This window comes from Miscanthus floridulus, chromosome 14 (assembly GCF_019320115.1).
Source record: "Miscanthus floridulus cultivar M001 chromosome 14, ASM1932011v1, whole genome shotgun sequence".
In the NCBI taxonomy this organism is placed as follows: Eukaryota; Viridiplantae; Streptophyta; class Magnoliopsida; order Poales; family Poaceae; genus Miscanthus; species Miscanthus floridulus.
In genome coordinates, this window is record NC_089593.1 from 71,190,217 (window position 1) to 71,207,177 (window position 16,961).

The following is a 16,961-nucleotide window of genomic DNA, read 5'->3' on the forward strand; positions in this document are numbered from 1 at the left end:
TCAAATCTTGATACATCTTACTACTACCCGGATGGATAGACAATTTGGATGAGTGAGCTTCATCTAAGATTTGATTTCTTAGCTCACGGTCTTTTGGTACCACTAGCCGGTCCTTAAACCATAATACACCTCTTTCGTCCAATCTAAAATGTTTGGTTTCTTGCTCTTGCATTTTTCTCTTAATGTGACTTATTCCTACATCTGTCTGCTATAGCTCTATGATTTTGCCCTCAAGCGAACAACTGATTATGATATTGTGTAGTACAGCAGGATGTAGCAAGTTGAATCCATCTTCCAACAATGCTTCCATAGTGTTGGAATGGGACTTCCGACTAAGTGCATCGGCTACTACATTAGCTTTACCCGGGTGGTAATGCACTTCTAAATTGTAGTCCTTAATTAATTCTAACCATCTTAGTTGTCTCATGTTCAGCTCAGGCTGGGTAAAGATATACTTGAGGCTTTTGTGGTCAGTATAGATATGACATACATTGCCCAATAAGTAATGTCTCCATATCTTTAGTGCATGGACAATGGCTGCAAGTTCCAAATCATGTGTAGGGTAGTTGACTTCATGTTTTCTCAATTGCCGTGAGGCATATGCAATTACTCTCCCTTCTTGCATAAGCACACATCCCAAACCTATTCCTGATGCATCACAAAATACATCAAAAGACTTTTCAATGTCTGGTTGTGCTAGCACAGGTGCTGTAGTCAACAAAGTTCTGAGGGTGTGAAAAGCTATTTCACATTCTTTTGTCCATTTGTACTTCTCATCTTTCTAAAGTAGTCTGGTCATAGGCTTAGCTATCTTTGAGAAATCTAGAATAAACCGGCGATAGTATCCTGCTAACCCTAGAAAACTCCGAATTTCATGCACCGAAGTTGGGGCTTTCCAATCCATGACCTCTTGTACTTTGGATGGGTCTACTGAGATTCCATCTCTGGATAAAATATGACCTAAGAAAGGTACTTTGCTCATCCAAAATTCACATTTGCTAAACTTGGCATAAAGCTTATGCTCCCTCAGTCTGGATAGGACAATCCTCAGATGCTCTTCATGATCTGCTTCATTTTCTGAATAAATCAATATGTCGTCGATAAACACGACCACGAACTTGTCAAGTTCGGGCATGAATACCGAGTTCATCAGGTACATGAAATAGGCTGGAGCATTTGTTAGTTCGAAAGACATAACCAAATACTCGTATAAGCCGTACCTAGTAGAGAAAGCAGTTTTAGGTATATCCTCCGGTCTGATCTTTATCTGATGGTAACCTGATCTTAAGTCAATTTTGGAGAATACCTTTGCCTTCGCTAGCTGATCGAACAAGATGTCGATGCGGGGCAATGGATACTTGTTCTTGATGGTCACAGCATTGAGTGGTCTATAATCTACACACATTCTCAGTGACTTATCCTTCTTTTTCACAAACAATGCTGGACATCCCCACGGAGATGAGCTAGGTTGGATAAGACCCTTGTCCAATAGATCTTGCAATTGAACCTTAAGTTCCGCTAACTCATTGGGTGGCATTCTATAGGGCCTTTTGGATATGGGTGCGGTACCTGGCACTAATTCAATCTTAAATTCCACATCCCTATCCGGTGGTAGACCTGGTAATTCTTCTAGGAATACATCCGGAAACTCACAAACCACGGGGATATCACATACTGTGGTGGTTTGGATAGCACAGGCTAAATGTTGGGGTCCGAAATCGCGGGAGAGTGGGACTAGAAAAGCATTCCCTCCCGTGGGTTCTCTCAACATAATAGTGCGGGTGCTAGTGTCAATAAGAGCACCATGATACTTCATCCAATTCATGCCTAAGATTACACTTATCGACAACCCTGGCAATATTGTCAAATCTATTGTATACTCCCTCCCTTGTATCAAGATGAGTATATTTTTGACTATCTTTTTGGTAGTAACAGTTCCCCCTACTGAACTTATGTTAAAACCCCCTTTGCTTACTTCAATTATTTCTTGATCATGTCTAGATGCAAATGCTTGACTCATAAATGAATGAGAAGCTCCCGAATCAAATAAAACAACAGCGGGATGCTTGTTGACGAGAAACATACCAGCCATGACAACTTCTCCGGTGGGCACTTCCTCCATAGCGGTATAATGCACTTGTCCCTGACGTGCCCTGGCATTCACCTACCTCTGATTGTTCTGATTTGGGTTGCCATTCCTCTTGGGGTGGGGGCACTCCTTGGACCAATGACCTAGTTGGTTGCAGTTGAAACATGGTTGATTACTTCTGAATCCGGTGGAGCTGTCCTGATTGCCATTTCCTTTTGGTAAGGCTATAGTGAATGCCTTACGGAATGGTTTCTGTGGCCTATTATTCTGAGCTTTCGGTGGTGGAGGCCTAAACTTGGGTGCAGGTGGACGGAATTGTGGCCTAGCTATGATAGGCGCTTTCGACTAGAAAGATCTGGATGCACCGGCCTCATATGCCCTCTTGCGACCTTTAGCAACTGCATGCATGTTGTTGTGGTTTTCTTGGGTCAAGACATCACTAATAAACTCATTGTACGTGGCACATCAAGAATTTGCCATAGTCTTCATCAGTTTGGTACCCAACCCTCGCTTGAAACTCTCTATCTTTTTCTCCTCGGTATCCACGAAACTTAGAGCATATCTTGACAAGTTGTTGAATGCGTGCCTATATTCTATGAGTGACTTTGTTCCCTGAGTGAGCCTCATAAATTCAGCTGCTTTCATGCGCATCAGGCCCAGGGGAATATGGTGTCCCCTAAAAGCCAGCTTAAACTGTTCCCAGGTCACTCGCGCATTAGCAGGCAGAGACGACAGGAAGTGCATCCACCAGATTCCTGCTGGTCCTTGCAGCTGATGAGAAGCATATTCAGCTTTCAGGTGCTCTGTGACCCTTAGCAGACGAAATTTCTGCTCAATGGTATTCAGCCACTCATCGGCCTGCAGTGGTTCCTCAGCCACCTTGAAGATCGGAGGCTTCATGTCCAGAAACTCCTTGAATGTACTGTGTTGATTTGGCTCAGCCCCTGGTTGATGTGGGTGGCCACGAGCAGTGTTTTGCGCGATAAGGCACAAAGCTTCTTCCATTGTCCTCTGGCTCCCCAGGAACTGGGTAAAGAATTCCTGAGCAGACGGCGGCGGTGGGGGTGGCAAGTCATCCTGGTTGCCATCCTGGCTGCCACCAGCTCCAGCACGTGTGCGCATCATCTGCGAAGTTGCAACAATAAGCGATTATTGGTTGATGCCAAGAGATTGCAGATGAATTAGGTACTCATGCCAAACTGAAATTACTGGAGAAAATTCTCAAAAGCACAATAAAAACAGAGGCATAACAATTCATTCTCGCAACATGACATCACCAATTTGACCACTTATCGTGCTCATAACGCATGCAATTTAAAGCGTGATTACCGACAAGGAACTGGAATTGCATTGACGTTCATCCAAACGTGCGATTAACATTACATGATAGTCTGGTTACTAATGCCAACTTCGAACTACAGGTCCATTACATGAATAAAGGTGATACATTAGTCTTTCCACTAAGTGCTAAGCGATCTAATCCTCATCATGATCACTATCGAGGTCGGACGCAGAATCATCTCCTTCCTCAGGTTCTACTTCTTCTTTAGGCTCCACTTCTTCTTCTTCCTCGTACCCTTCTAGATCCATTTCTGTGGCTCTAGGTGGGACATAAGGGTGGAGCTGATTGTTCAGTAGATGAACCTCTTCATGCAGATTATCGTTGTATTCTTCCGCATTGGCCAGCTGCTGTCCTAGCTCAAACTGTCGAGCTCTCAGGACATCTTCCCTGGACCAAGCTGCATTTCGTTGGTGAGTTAACCGAGTCATCTCTTCAGTGAGCCTTTCAATCTCAGCATCGTGCTCCCTCTGAAGCTAACGTCGATCCACGTGGGCATGACCAAGAGCACCAGACACTCGTCTGAGGCTACCTTCTACTCCATCTAACACTCTCATCACTGCGAACATGGCGCTCATGGCAGGGTTATCACTGTTCTGCCCTTCTGCTGCACCAATCTCCAAAGATCTTCCTCTTGCCTGCTGCCATGAGTCAGTGGAGGGGTTACCTCTTGGAAAGACTCCAACCAAAGCGGCTGCCAGCTCTTGAGGAAAACGATCCATGATATTCCTCAAGATCCCAAAGGCTGCCCTGCCAGCTGCTTCTTCAGCAGTCCTACCAGTTGACTCATAACACCAGCCTGTCCACTCAGAATCGTCATCTCGGGGACGAACAACGGCCTCCACAGTAACTAAGAGACCTTCTCCCAACCGCTCATTCGCCCAGAAGTAGTGGGGTTCCATGCCATCAGGATAGCCTACATAGCTGAGCACTCTCCACAAGAGTGTAGGCATTCCAAACTCTCCAAGGAACGTGTGACGTTGATGGGTACGTGGAGCAAGCTGACGGCTAGGAGCTCTGCCTCCGGTGGACTTGCGAGCAGTCTGCTTAGTGCGTGCCATCTGCACCATTAACATGTACCCTTTGGTGAGACAATGCCATAATGGATAAGAGTTACATAACCGAGTAAGAATTTTATAAGGGGAGGAACAATGTAATTATGTGAATGGTAATTTAACATGATGCATGCTCATGCTGTACATCCTCACAAACTTAGGAAAAATTTGTTTCTAACGGTAGACACGGTGGCATACATACGTTCTCTCATAATTATCGTAACTAGTCGAGCTACACGTTTCGTTGTTAGTGTACCTGCATAAAATTTCATTTCAGCCCTAAACCCATAATGAAAGATGCAGAATGTAATTGTAAATACTTTCATATATGTATAACCATACATATACTTCCGTATCAATCTACCCGACAATAATTTAAACCCACAATTAAATACGTACCATATACACATGCAAGCATGAATACATAGCCGTACCAAAGCTAACTCTTCCCGACCGCATGCTCACATCTTGCGGTCATACACTCATCTTACCTTGGCGTAGAGGCATTTGATCCATACATTACCACTCAAGTGAATGGCATCCATACCATAGCACGCTGTATGGACGACGAAGTAAAACCCCCCATGTTAGTACTTAAATAGCCACCTAATAGTCCTTAATTTGGGCATAAGGAAAGTGATCATTGGCACACTTTAGATTTCAAATACCTATTATATAACTATTAGTTGCTAGTGAAGGGTTTTTGGAAAACAAAAACTTTTGTTTTAAATACACTTGTGACAAATAACATTGAATCTTGCTCTGATGCCAGCTGTCGCAGAACCGACCAATTTATAAGAATACAAGTACAATGGCAATCCGCAAGCGGTCGCACTGTTATACTTGAACCCATATAAACCCGGTAGTCCGTCGAGTACCACGACGGGTCTCGATAAACAATTTACAACAACCAAGATCGTACAGGATTCAACATACATGCCACATATTACATAAAGTTCACAGATACATTTCGTCATCAGAGTACGAATAAAAGTTATTACAAACCGAGTTTGATAAATGAAGCGGAAGCAAATAAGTTCGAAGATAAAGTTTCCAACATAGTTTGATACAGTGCCAGGCCAGATCACGGTCCACAAAAGCAAAGATAGGAATTACTAAAGAAGCCTGCCTAAGGCTTACTCCTCATCCACGGTGGGATAGAAGCAACTCTTGCAATACCCATGATACACAGTGCCATCTGCAACAATGGGAAAATAAACCCTGAGTACAAGAAGGTACTCAGCTAGACTTACCCGTCATGAACCAGAAATAAAATGACTCCAAGGATTATGCAAGGCTGTATAAGTGGACGTAACTTGCCAACATTTTGCGTAAAAGTAATCGAATCAAGGTACAGTTACAAATTCTTTACCAGGTTAATTATGACTATCCATTTCTAGGTTAGCAACTATCCTGTGCCAAACATGTGGTATATCATTTAGAAGCATACAATAGTAACCATAGCAGGTATTGTAATTCCCTTTTTATCCGAACCATCATGTTTCATAACACAGTTGCTACGATGTTGGGACTAGCCAAGTTTCTCACTATCCGGGAGAGACGGCGATTCGAATCGATTTCAACCAGCTGGGAATTTATTCCTAACACAAACCCAGGTCTACCAGCCACGATAGCCTTAGGTCACCTTTGGTACAACTCCAGTACACATTTCGCGGGTCCGTACTGCGCCGCACAATCTGGAACACCAGATGCCAGGATGCTCAGGCCAAGCCTGCCCTTGGGCTCAGTCTGATCATTCCCCGGAAGGAGCGCACAACAGAACGATTCCCGGCCTAAGTGGAATTACTCGGCTTCGCGGTCGGAATGAGTTATCCGGCCAGCTAAGTGAGAGGCATGCGTTCAATCTTGTCAGAAGCACCAACAACGGTACGGTCCTTAATCGACACAGACGGGGATAAATCCACACCCAAGACCTCCATGTCTTGTCGCTTCTCTATCGACTTCCCGTCCGGTCTCGATTTACTTTTACCCCATGGTTCTTGTTCCACGATAGCAAATATAGCCAACCGTGCTCCGGTATCCACCTATATCTCGCAGGTGATAGGACATCACCTGACTTCTACCGGTCTAAGCATGGCTAAGCATATATATATTCGATCCTGGACCTATACCGGTTAAAGGTGTAATATTTGGACAAGGAACGTACATGCATCAAGTGGTTTCATTCAACTCTTATAACCTAATGCATCAATCATAAATACGTAAGTAAACATTTGTAAAATTACTGGGAGACTTATAATGCTCCAGGGCTTGCCTCGCAGAAAGGAAGTAGGGCGGTGGTCAGGACACTCTAGAAGCTCTTCAGGGTTCTGCTCCACGCCTTCGGGAGCTGCGGCTTGCGGATCCTCCTGCTGATTCCCTTCCTCTGCTTCTTCGAATTCCAGCAACATGATCTCTTCCTCCGATCCTAGATGCATGAGTATGGCATAAGTATTACGAATGCATAAATGTTACAAGTGCATCATGTTTATTGAGTAGGTGCATATCTCTTCTCGATTATTACTTAACTACTTCGACAATGCATCGACTATGCCACAAACAGTAGCTACTTGTTTCACTCATAACTGGAGTTCTACTAATCCAAAAACAGTGATCCTGGACTTTCTCGAAAGCTTATCAAATTCTCTACAACTTTGTTATTAACCATTTTTATAGTACACATTAGTTTCAACATGCAACTCATCAAACTCTAGAATCAGTCTGGAAACTATTTAATATGCCACATAAAGTAATAATACTTCTACTTCATGTAATCATGCAAAATTTGACAACGTAGGATCTACCAACAATTTAAGCATACCAATTACATTTAAGATAATATAATGGTGAAGCCCAAACTATTTATTTAATTGCCTTTATTATTTTATTTAGATATCTAGGTTAAATAACAAACATATATCAGATATACTTAATAAATTCTCAAAAATTTACAGTGCCTTACTAATGCTATCAAAGGACTACTATAAAAATTTCATGTCATTTTATCAAGTAGAACATACTATACAAAAATGGCAAGGAAGCAAGGCTTGAATTAGCATAAATGGAAAATCCTATTGAAAAGTGTCAAGCAACAGATTTCCTATTTTTCTTAACATACATATGGTACTAGTATTACCTCCAACAAATTTCATGAATTTTGGACTCATAATTAATTTATAAAAATTCATGCAAGGATTGACTATTCATAAAAGAAAAATCTATAACTATAAATCTACCCATGCACTGGTCCTCAAATTTTTACCAGAGTTCATATATGACAATAATAGCTTACCACAAAAATTTCATAATTTTTAGAGCACAGGAACTCTAGATATAAAATAAACAAATTTGAATGCATTCAAAAGCACATTTCAAATCCCTATTTAAATCTCCAAAACTTTCTACTGTAAATGTTAAAAACATATTTTTCCTAAATACTACACTTCCTAAGGAACACTCACAAATTTATTTCACAATTTTAGGAGCTATCAAACTGAAGATACAAAAATAACAAAACACACTTGAATCTGGAATTTTTGAACTATCCTTAAAACCTAGAGTCGCTGACAGTAGGGACCCACGCGTCAGTTGGACCCACCGGTCAGCGAGACCAAAACAGAGCCGGCGGCGCTGCTCGACTGACACGGCTAGAACTCGACGGCGGCGAGTTCACCGGCGGTAACATCTTCACTACACGATCTACGTGACCTAGCGAAGCTATTGAGCCACTTGGCCGGCCTTATCGTCGACTCTAGAGCTGACGGCGGTGGCCATGGCGGAGCGGCGGGGCTGGACCACGGCGGTACGTCGTTGGAGGCCACGGCGAAGCGAAAGAGGATGCGGACGAGTATCCCGGGGCTCAGGCGAACCTAACGCGCACGGTTACGCGGTCTATGGTGGAGGGACGCGCCCCAGCCACGGTGACGGGCGCGGCGGGGAATCTTCGGCGAGCACTAGCATGGCGTTGGCGCTTACCAAATGCGGTCAGCGGGCAATGGGGGACGTCTGGAGTTGCTGGGGTGATGGTGGTGCTGTTGCGGTGGCGGAGGAGCAGCGAGGACGAGCTGTCGTCGGCAATGGCGCCGGCGGCTCTTGGTGCGGGAATGGCTGCAGCAGCGGGCGAGGAAGAAGGCCGAGGAAATGAAAAACGGAGCGCGGAAGGGGTCGGGCGGGCGCTGGTGGGGTTAAGGCCGCCCCCAGGCGCGTCGTGGCCTGCGCGGACAGACCGGCGGCGACGCGCGGCCGTTTCCCACGCCACGCGGCGTGCGAAGCCTGCCGATGTCGGCCACTGAACAGCGCCCGTTTCAGTTCGTCAGAGCACCGCTGGCCGCCTGACAGCGAGTTTTCACGTTGATTTAGCTGCTAATCCGTGGCTCCAATTCGTAAATGCTCTAAATGACTTTCGTAGTCCTAAGTACCAGCTACAAATGTTGTTCAATCATCTCGCGCTAATTTGCAACCGAAACTGAGAAAAATCATCCCCAAAGTGAGCCTGTCAGTCGGTCAGTGTTCATGACTTAGCGAAATTTGCTAAGTGCTGAAATTAGTGATTTGATGATTTTTGAAATCCAATTTCACACATGTTAGGAGCTGAACCAGTCCAAGACCCAAAAATCAAAGTTGTTCCTTATGTCAAACACTACAACATTGCTTTAGTGAACTCCTCCATGCAAGGTCTCTAACACCTAGTTCCAAGTTGGTCAAACATGTCACATTTAAAAGAGGAAACACATCAAAGCATGGCTTAATGACCAAACTAGCCCTAGCCCTAAATACCAAAGTTGTTCATGATGATATCCTAAGCATGTTTAAGCAATTTGCAAGGTCATTCCATCATTTTATGTAGTGGTCACTCATAGAGCTAGTTAGGGCAATCTCATGAAACATGCCTTAAAGGCTTGATTTAGAAAAGTGACTTTCATCAAAATGTTCCAATTGCTAACCCAAGTGTGGTTACATGTTTTTGTGACTCACTTCTACCAAGCACATGTTTTCATTCATGATCATTTGCAGACACACATGGGGACATGAAATAACGAGAAATGTTACATATAATAATGAAACATGCGATAACAAGCAAATGTTGCAGATGTTTCAAACAAATGTTTCAATTATAAATGCTTGTTTATGAATGCGTGATGATCATGCTCATGTTATGCAAGTCAAGTTATGCAAGGCTAACACCCGAGGTGTTACAGCCCCTCCCCCTTATAAAAATCTCGTCCCGAGATTTGCAAGACCTACCATTCTTGGAAAAAGGTGGGATAAACCTCTCTTAGATAATCTTCTCTTTCCCACGTAGCATCTTGTTCACTATGATTGTTCCACACCACCTTATAAAACTTAATAATCTTACTCCTTGTCACTCTCTCCATCTCTTCTAATACTCGAATTGGCTTTTCTTCATAGGTCAAATCCGATTGAAGCTGCATGTTGGTGGGTGCAATCGCTTCTTCAGGTACTCGAAGACATTTCTTTAGCTGAGAAACATGGAACACATCAAAGATTGCACTCATCTCTGGTGGAAGTTGTAACTTATACGCAACATTTCCTTTTCGTTCCAAAATTTTGTATGGCCCTACATATCTTGGTGAAAGCTTCTTTTTCATCCCAAATCTTTTCACACCTTTCATGGGTGATACTCTCAAGTATACATAGTCACCCACTTCAAAAGTCAGTGGTCTTCTTCTTCTATCGGCATAACTCTTCTGTCTTGATTGAGCTACCTTCATATGTTGTTGGATGATACGTACTTGCTCTTCGGCTTCATTGACAAAATCAATACCAAAGTATCTCCTTTCACCGGGCTCAATCCAATTCAATGGAGTTCTGCACTTTCTGCCATACAAGGCTTCAAATGGAGCCATTTTGATACTCGCTTGATAACTGTTGCTATAGGAGAATTCAGCTAAAGGTAACCATTTCTCCCATGAACCTTTTGAAGATATAACACAAGCTCTAAGTAAATCTTCTAGGATTTGGTTCACTCGCTCTGTCTATCCTGAAGTTTGCGGATGGTAAGCTGAACTCCTGATTAGCTTGGTTCCCAAAGCCTGGTGTAAGTGCTCCCAGAAACGAGCTATGAACTGTGGCCCTCGATTTGAGATTATAGTCCTGGGTACTCCATGCAATCTCACGATCTGGGAAACATAAAGAATTTTGTTAAAGAGCTTTTACGCAAAAGAACTTTGATTATTGCTAAAGCCATACCTTGAATCCCTGAGCCTGCATTCCTGAGTCTATCAGTTTTAATTTTGGTTAAGTCTTGTTGAGTACTTTTGTACTCAGGGTTCGTTGACCCTTGTTGCAGGTGAGCCTCATGAGCAGATCTGTTTTGGATCATGCTGCATGACGGTTGTTCAATGCGATGACGATAAGTAAATGTGTGGCCCTTGGGCAGGGCAATCTATTTGTGTGTTTGTATTATGTTATAATGCCACTCCACTACTATGGTTTGTAATATTTATCGAACTTTGTAAGGTTTGAAACAACTGGTTTGTAAACTAAGTTATTGTAAGACTTCCGCTACGTTTTTACTCTGATGTATCTATTTGAATAAACTATTGTAATACTGCAATGACTCTGTAATGTGATCCTGCTCAGAAATCGTGGATGATTTGGGGTTCCACGGGGACACTCGACAGTCTTCTTAAGTTACCGAGAACATGTGCATAGATGTCAAAGGTCATTGGACAGTGACAGGTGCATGTGGGCCCAATAATTTAGGAGGTTCTGCCATAGCCACGCCTTCCGCCCCCTTTGGAAGGTGCGGCCGGGACTTCAAACCCTCAAGCCCCTACAGCACAGGCGACTCAGAACCAGCTGGAGAATCAGAACCAAAAAGGAGAGATTAAGGGAAAGGAGCATACCCAGGTCGACAGCTTTGAAGCGTTGAGCGCTCCGAGCATCTTGTCAAGGGTAGCATTGGTGCTCAACTGCAACATCCGACTAAGACGTCCCCAAATGTCATCATTCAACAACTCCGCCGATGACGTGTAGTCGGGATCCAACTTGCCAGAATACCACCACATCGGCCGCTACCTTTTTGCCAGCGGAACGATCTGATGGTGGACAACGGTGAAGAAGACCCGCAATCCATCAAGGCCCTCCTCGACAAGCTCCTCCAACTCTGGCTCGATTCTCTCCAATTTCTTGAGAGATTGACGAGGGGCCCATGTCCAGCTGTCCTTCTTCTCCGGCCTCCTCTCGGTAAATGCCAGGAACGGCGCCTCCATCGGGTTCCGGATGTAGAACCATTCACCATGCCATCCTCGGTTGGAGTCGCTGGGGGAGTATGCGGGGTAGGAGACCGACGGTTTTGGCCTCTTCTGGAGACCAAATCCCCCAACTGGGGCAAATCTGGGCGGATCCCCCTCGGACAGGGCTCGCCCGATGAAGACTCGCCGGAACAGGTCGACATGAGGCTCCATCCCGAGGAAGGCCTTGCAGACCGTCACAAAACCAGCAATGTGCAGCACCCCATTGGGGTTGAGGTGCTACAACTCCAGGTTCCATTTGTTGAGTAACCCGCGCAAGAACCAATGCACGGGATACCCAAGCCCCAGCTCATGGAAGGCAACGAAGGAAACAACCTCACCGTCCTGAGGTCACGGAATGATCTCCCCTGGCATAGGGGCCCTCCAATGCGCAACCTCCTTCGTCGGAAGGAGTCCCTTTACAGCAAGGTCCTCTAGCTAATCCTCACCCATGGCCGACGACCTCCAAGATGACATCGCTCTACAGATCTAAAACGAACGGATCTATGGAGTTTGCCTCTCCCTCGCTCTTCTTTCTCCTAGGAACTGCCGTGGCTCACGAACAGACTTGGCGAAAAGGGAGGAAGAGGAAGCGGTGGCTGTTGAGGCAAAGCAAAAAAGTGGGAGAAAACCTCTCCCCCTCCCATCTATTTAATGGGGAAACCATGGGATGGGACGCACCCTAGTTGATAGGATGTGGCCTGCTGATGGGACACGGCCTGACCAATGGGACGTGCCCTACCAGGCGAGATGTGGCACAAGCGGGGCTCACCACTACCGCTACGAGGGCTCAGAAAATGGGGCACGTCCCCGCATAAGCAACTCTTCGCCTTCCTAGAAAAGGTGAGGGCCCACCGGTGGAGCCTTCACTAAAGAGAAGTCAGTGGGCCACCCAAGTTAGTCGGTTGGCTCAGGCATCACCCAAGACAGTTGGCACGACTGGGGTAGCACCCAAAGTCAGTCGGTCGACTCTAGCAACAACCGAATCAGTCAGGGAAACTAGCAGTCGAATGCCGCACGATGGCCATGCTGACTTTATCACGAACGACAAGTCTAGTTTTCACTCGAATGTACCTGACAAGAGCTCACCTACCCCGTTGTTCGAATCATTAGGGAAAGCACCGTCACCATGACCCCTCCGATTAAGGAAGTCATGAACAAGGTGATACCAGATGACAGAGGTAATCCTACCAAAACCCTTTATTTTGTTTCCCAACATACGACCATCCATTCATCTCATACATACATAACATGAGCATTCATACTTTCATTCATCCAGTCATTGCATATGCAATTACTGCATCCCGATGCTTCACGTCGCGTCACGAAGCGGTAGTCCTCTCATTCAAAATGAACGGCGAACGACCGGGGTTCGAAGGCCGGCCCAGCGAAGGGCTCGAGGCCACCTCACTGTCAAACAGAGCTAGGGGAGAAAATGCAAATGAGCCCCAGCGGCCCTTGCCCAAATCGCTCAAAGAGCGAACAGGGTCATCTCAAACTTTCTCGTTCGATCCTAACCTCGAGCCATGCCCATAGAATCTCCATCGAGGGGAGGCCATCGGGCCACCTAGGTCGCTCTCCAGAATGACTAAGGCATCTACTGGGACATGGGTTAAGGAGCAGTGGAATGCCACATGAGGGCTATGCTGACCCCAGTCACAAACGACGGACCCAGATTCCACTCGAACATGCCCGTTAGTGAGCTCACCGAGTGCGTCACTCGGGCCATCGAAGCAAGTGACGTTACCTCAACCCCTCCGGTTGTAGAAACCATGGATGGGGTGACATAAGAAATCACGTGACTGACCCCGATTAGCCCCTTATGGCTCGGGGGCTCAGGGCCGCCAGCTCCTGACTCAGAAACTCGACCGACCAAACAGATTGCGGTCGGAGCATAGACAAACACCTCGACTGAGACGGTCTCATACCAACCAATAGGCACATAAGAATCTGTGGCCCCAAGAAAGAGTACCTAGATGCTCAGCCTCTAACCGACTCCCTAGTCAGCCGCAAGCTCAGGGGCTACACCCACTGGGTGCGCTCGCGCGCACCCGGCGAAAAATAGACTGCCGACAAGTCCCTTCTTTGGGGTTGGTTGCTAATATCCCCCTCGAGGGCTGGGCGCCTAATCTTACTCTGATACCCTATGCAACATAGCAAGACAGAGGAAGAAAATACCAAAGTCCCAATAAACAACTCGCCTCCACAGCGCGGCGGACACACAAAACAATAGAAGCTTTTCATTAAGCTCAAAACAAAAGCCTTAGGCCCTTACAACATCACACGGAGCATGTGCGGATAGTTCTGGGACTACGGGCAGCCTTGACAAGCTTCCTCCCATCCCACTCGCTCATGGTGATCCACCGAGGATCCCCAACAGCTAGGAGGAAGTCGTCCTTGTCACAGTCCATCGTCCTGCCGCACGGTAGAATGAATGCCACCGGGACCGCTTCGCACCTTGAAGCATGAAGCGGAACAAGGGGGACAAGATCCTTGTTCTCTTGCCCCCTTGTTCTACCTCCTTCCTCCACCTTTCGACCTGCATCCAGGTCCAAGGCTCGGCCCGGGATGCATGATGCTCTCTCCTTACTAGAGATCTTCTAGCACCGTGGCCCCCAGACATGCCCAAAGGGGCTTTAGAAGGAAGGAGCTTCCGAGCTCCATTACGAGAAATCTTCTGGCATCAGAAGAAGTGGCCAAAGCCACCCCTGGCAAAAAGCAAGAGCCTCAAACCAACTAAAGCTATAATCTGAGCCATGAAAGCTTCTGAGGAAGGAGCAGCTCTATTTATAGCCAAGGGAAACAAGCTACCGTCCGAAGCGCCACAGCTCGCACCCGTGATCGCACAGCAAAAGTGCCTAGGCATAGGATGACAACATAGTATCCCTGTGAGGCCGATGCTTATCCGGAATCTGGCACAGTATCCTCATGAGGTTGAGCCTTATCTAAAAAATAGGGATAGTGCTTACATGCAGGCTCGCTCTTCTTGTGACGAACTATACTCCCATGTACTCCTTAAAAGTAGCGACCAATCGATCATCATTCGATAGCCCCTTCACGGCTTCACAGAAGTCCCAAAGGGGATCGGGGGCTGCTGTCGGGTTCATAAACCCAGGGTCCCTAACTAGGACCGCTTCCGCAAAAGCTTGGCCCAATAGGTAGCACAACAAGAGCACACATCTGGGCCGGCCCGAGCAATAACCAACACCCTCGGCCAGAGGGCCTGACTCGACTCCGACCAAGCTCTCTGACTAAGAACTTGGTAGATCTGCTCGCACCTCTGCGTCGACCGAATCAGTCGGCGCCGACTGGGAACAACCAACTAGGGATGCCTAGTCGGGAAGGGCCCAGAAGGCAGACAGAGTAGGTAAGGAGAACACGAGCCTCGTCCGACCCCAAGGGCGAGGCCTACATCTCACCTGATTCAAAAGGGACAGAAGTCAACCGCAATACCAAGGTCCATACCCAACCACGCCCTCTGCCTATACTAGGCGGTGCCATTTTGTTGTATTAGGTGTACGCTGTGCGGTACCGACTTACAACAGTATTGCGGGCGCCGCCATCTACCGTACCTAGCATACACTACGTAGGCTGTCAGAAACAACAGGGCCTAAACAGTAAGGTGGGCAATTGCGGCACAAACAGTATGGTGGGCAATGGCCATACCATACCCAATGGCGTGGGTGACAAGACTAGGCAGCACCCATACACGCTCACTCTCTCTCTCTCTCTCTTGTAAAGCCATTCCCTTCGACTATAAAAGGGGATGCGCTCTCTCCTTAAAAGAGAAGAAGACACAATCCATGAACTCAGACAACTAACACTTTATGTACCCTCAGGTCCCAGTCGGTTCTCTCCACTAGGACTTGAGTCCGACCAGGTCTCTTACACCCCCTACTCATTCCTCGTCTGTTTGTAACCCCACAACAAACTTTGAGCACCTGGGCTCAGGAATAAAGTCACCGACCGACTCAAACTGGACGTAGGGCACGTTGCCTAAACTAGTATAAATCCTGTGTCATTGAGTGCTAGGCTACATCCGATCACAACACACGACAAAACTACAAATATTTACTTGTCGGCCACATTTAGCACCGATAGTTGGCGCCGTCCGTGGGGAACACGCTGTGCATTCACAACTTTTTGGTCATCGGATGGCCCATCTTTCCGCCGCTTTTGGCGCAGCAAGATCAAACGATACGGTTCGTTTCGGCTCACTAGAGTTTCCCACGTTCCCATCCATCGGGATGTGGGCTCCTCCCATCTTCGCCCCATTCCAGACTTTCTATTTTGGGAGTCTAGACTTCGTCGCCGACCAAATCGGCGTACTCCGCCTCCGCAACGAAGCGCTCATCCTAGCACCCGTGGAAGGAGAGGCGCTCTTCGTGGACCCCGGGGCACTCGACAACTCCAACATCGAGACACTCACGCTCCACCTTGAGTCCATGCTGGGCTCAAACCCACGGTGAGTAATGTACATTTTGTTCTACATTCACCGTTTTGTACTTTCAACCAGTTTTCAAGAGGGATCCCGCTGTCCCCGCCGCAATCACCACGCGACTGGTTCCCCTAGTGACCTCACGTCTCCCGCCGACGCGTACGCACGGGGGCTTTAGAAAACTATGATGGTCCAAATAAATCCATGTGCAATAACTTAAATGGTTTGCTAGTGCTCATCATGCTTTTCTTAGGATGGGTGTTACCAACTTGTTTGCCGGCTTGACTAAGAGCTACAAAGTTTGTCCTTTTCAAATACCACATCTTTCAAGCCTTTAACTAGATCATGCTTAATCAATCTATTTAATTGTTTCATTACAACATGACCAAGCCTTCTATGCCATAACCATCCCATACTAGATTTGGTAAATAGGCATGTTGTCAATTGTGTCTCACTAGCATTGAAATCAACTAGATAGAGGTTCTCATATCTAAATCCTTTGAAGATCAACTTTGAACCTTCTACACTAATGATCTCGACATCATCTATTCCAAATATGCACTTAAATCCAAGATCACATAGTTGAGCTATGGATAGTAAATTGAAGTTCAAGCTCTCTACTAGCAAGACATTTGATATGCTCAAGTCATTGGATATTGCAATCTTATCAAGCCCTTTGACCTTGCCTTTGCCATTGTCACCAAATGTGATACTATCATATCCGTCATTGCCACTTGAATTGATTGAGTTGAACATTCTTGCATCTCCGGTCATATGTTGAGTG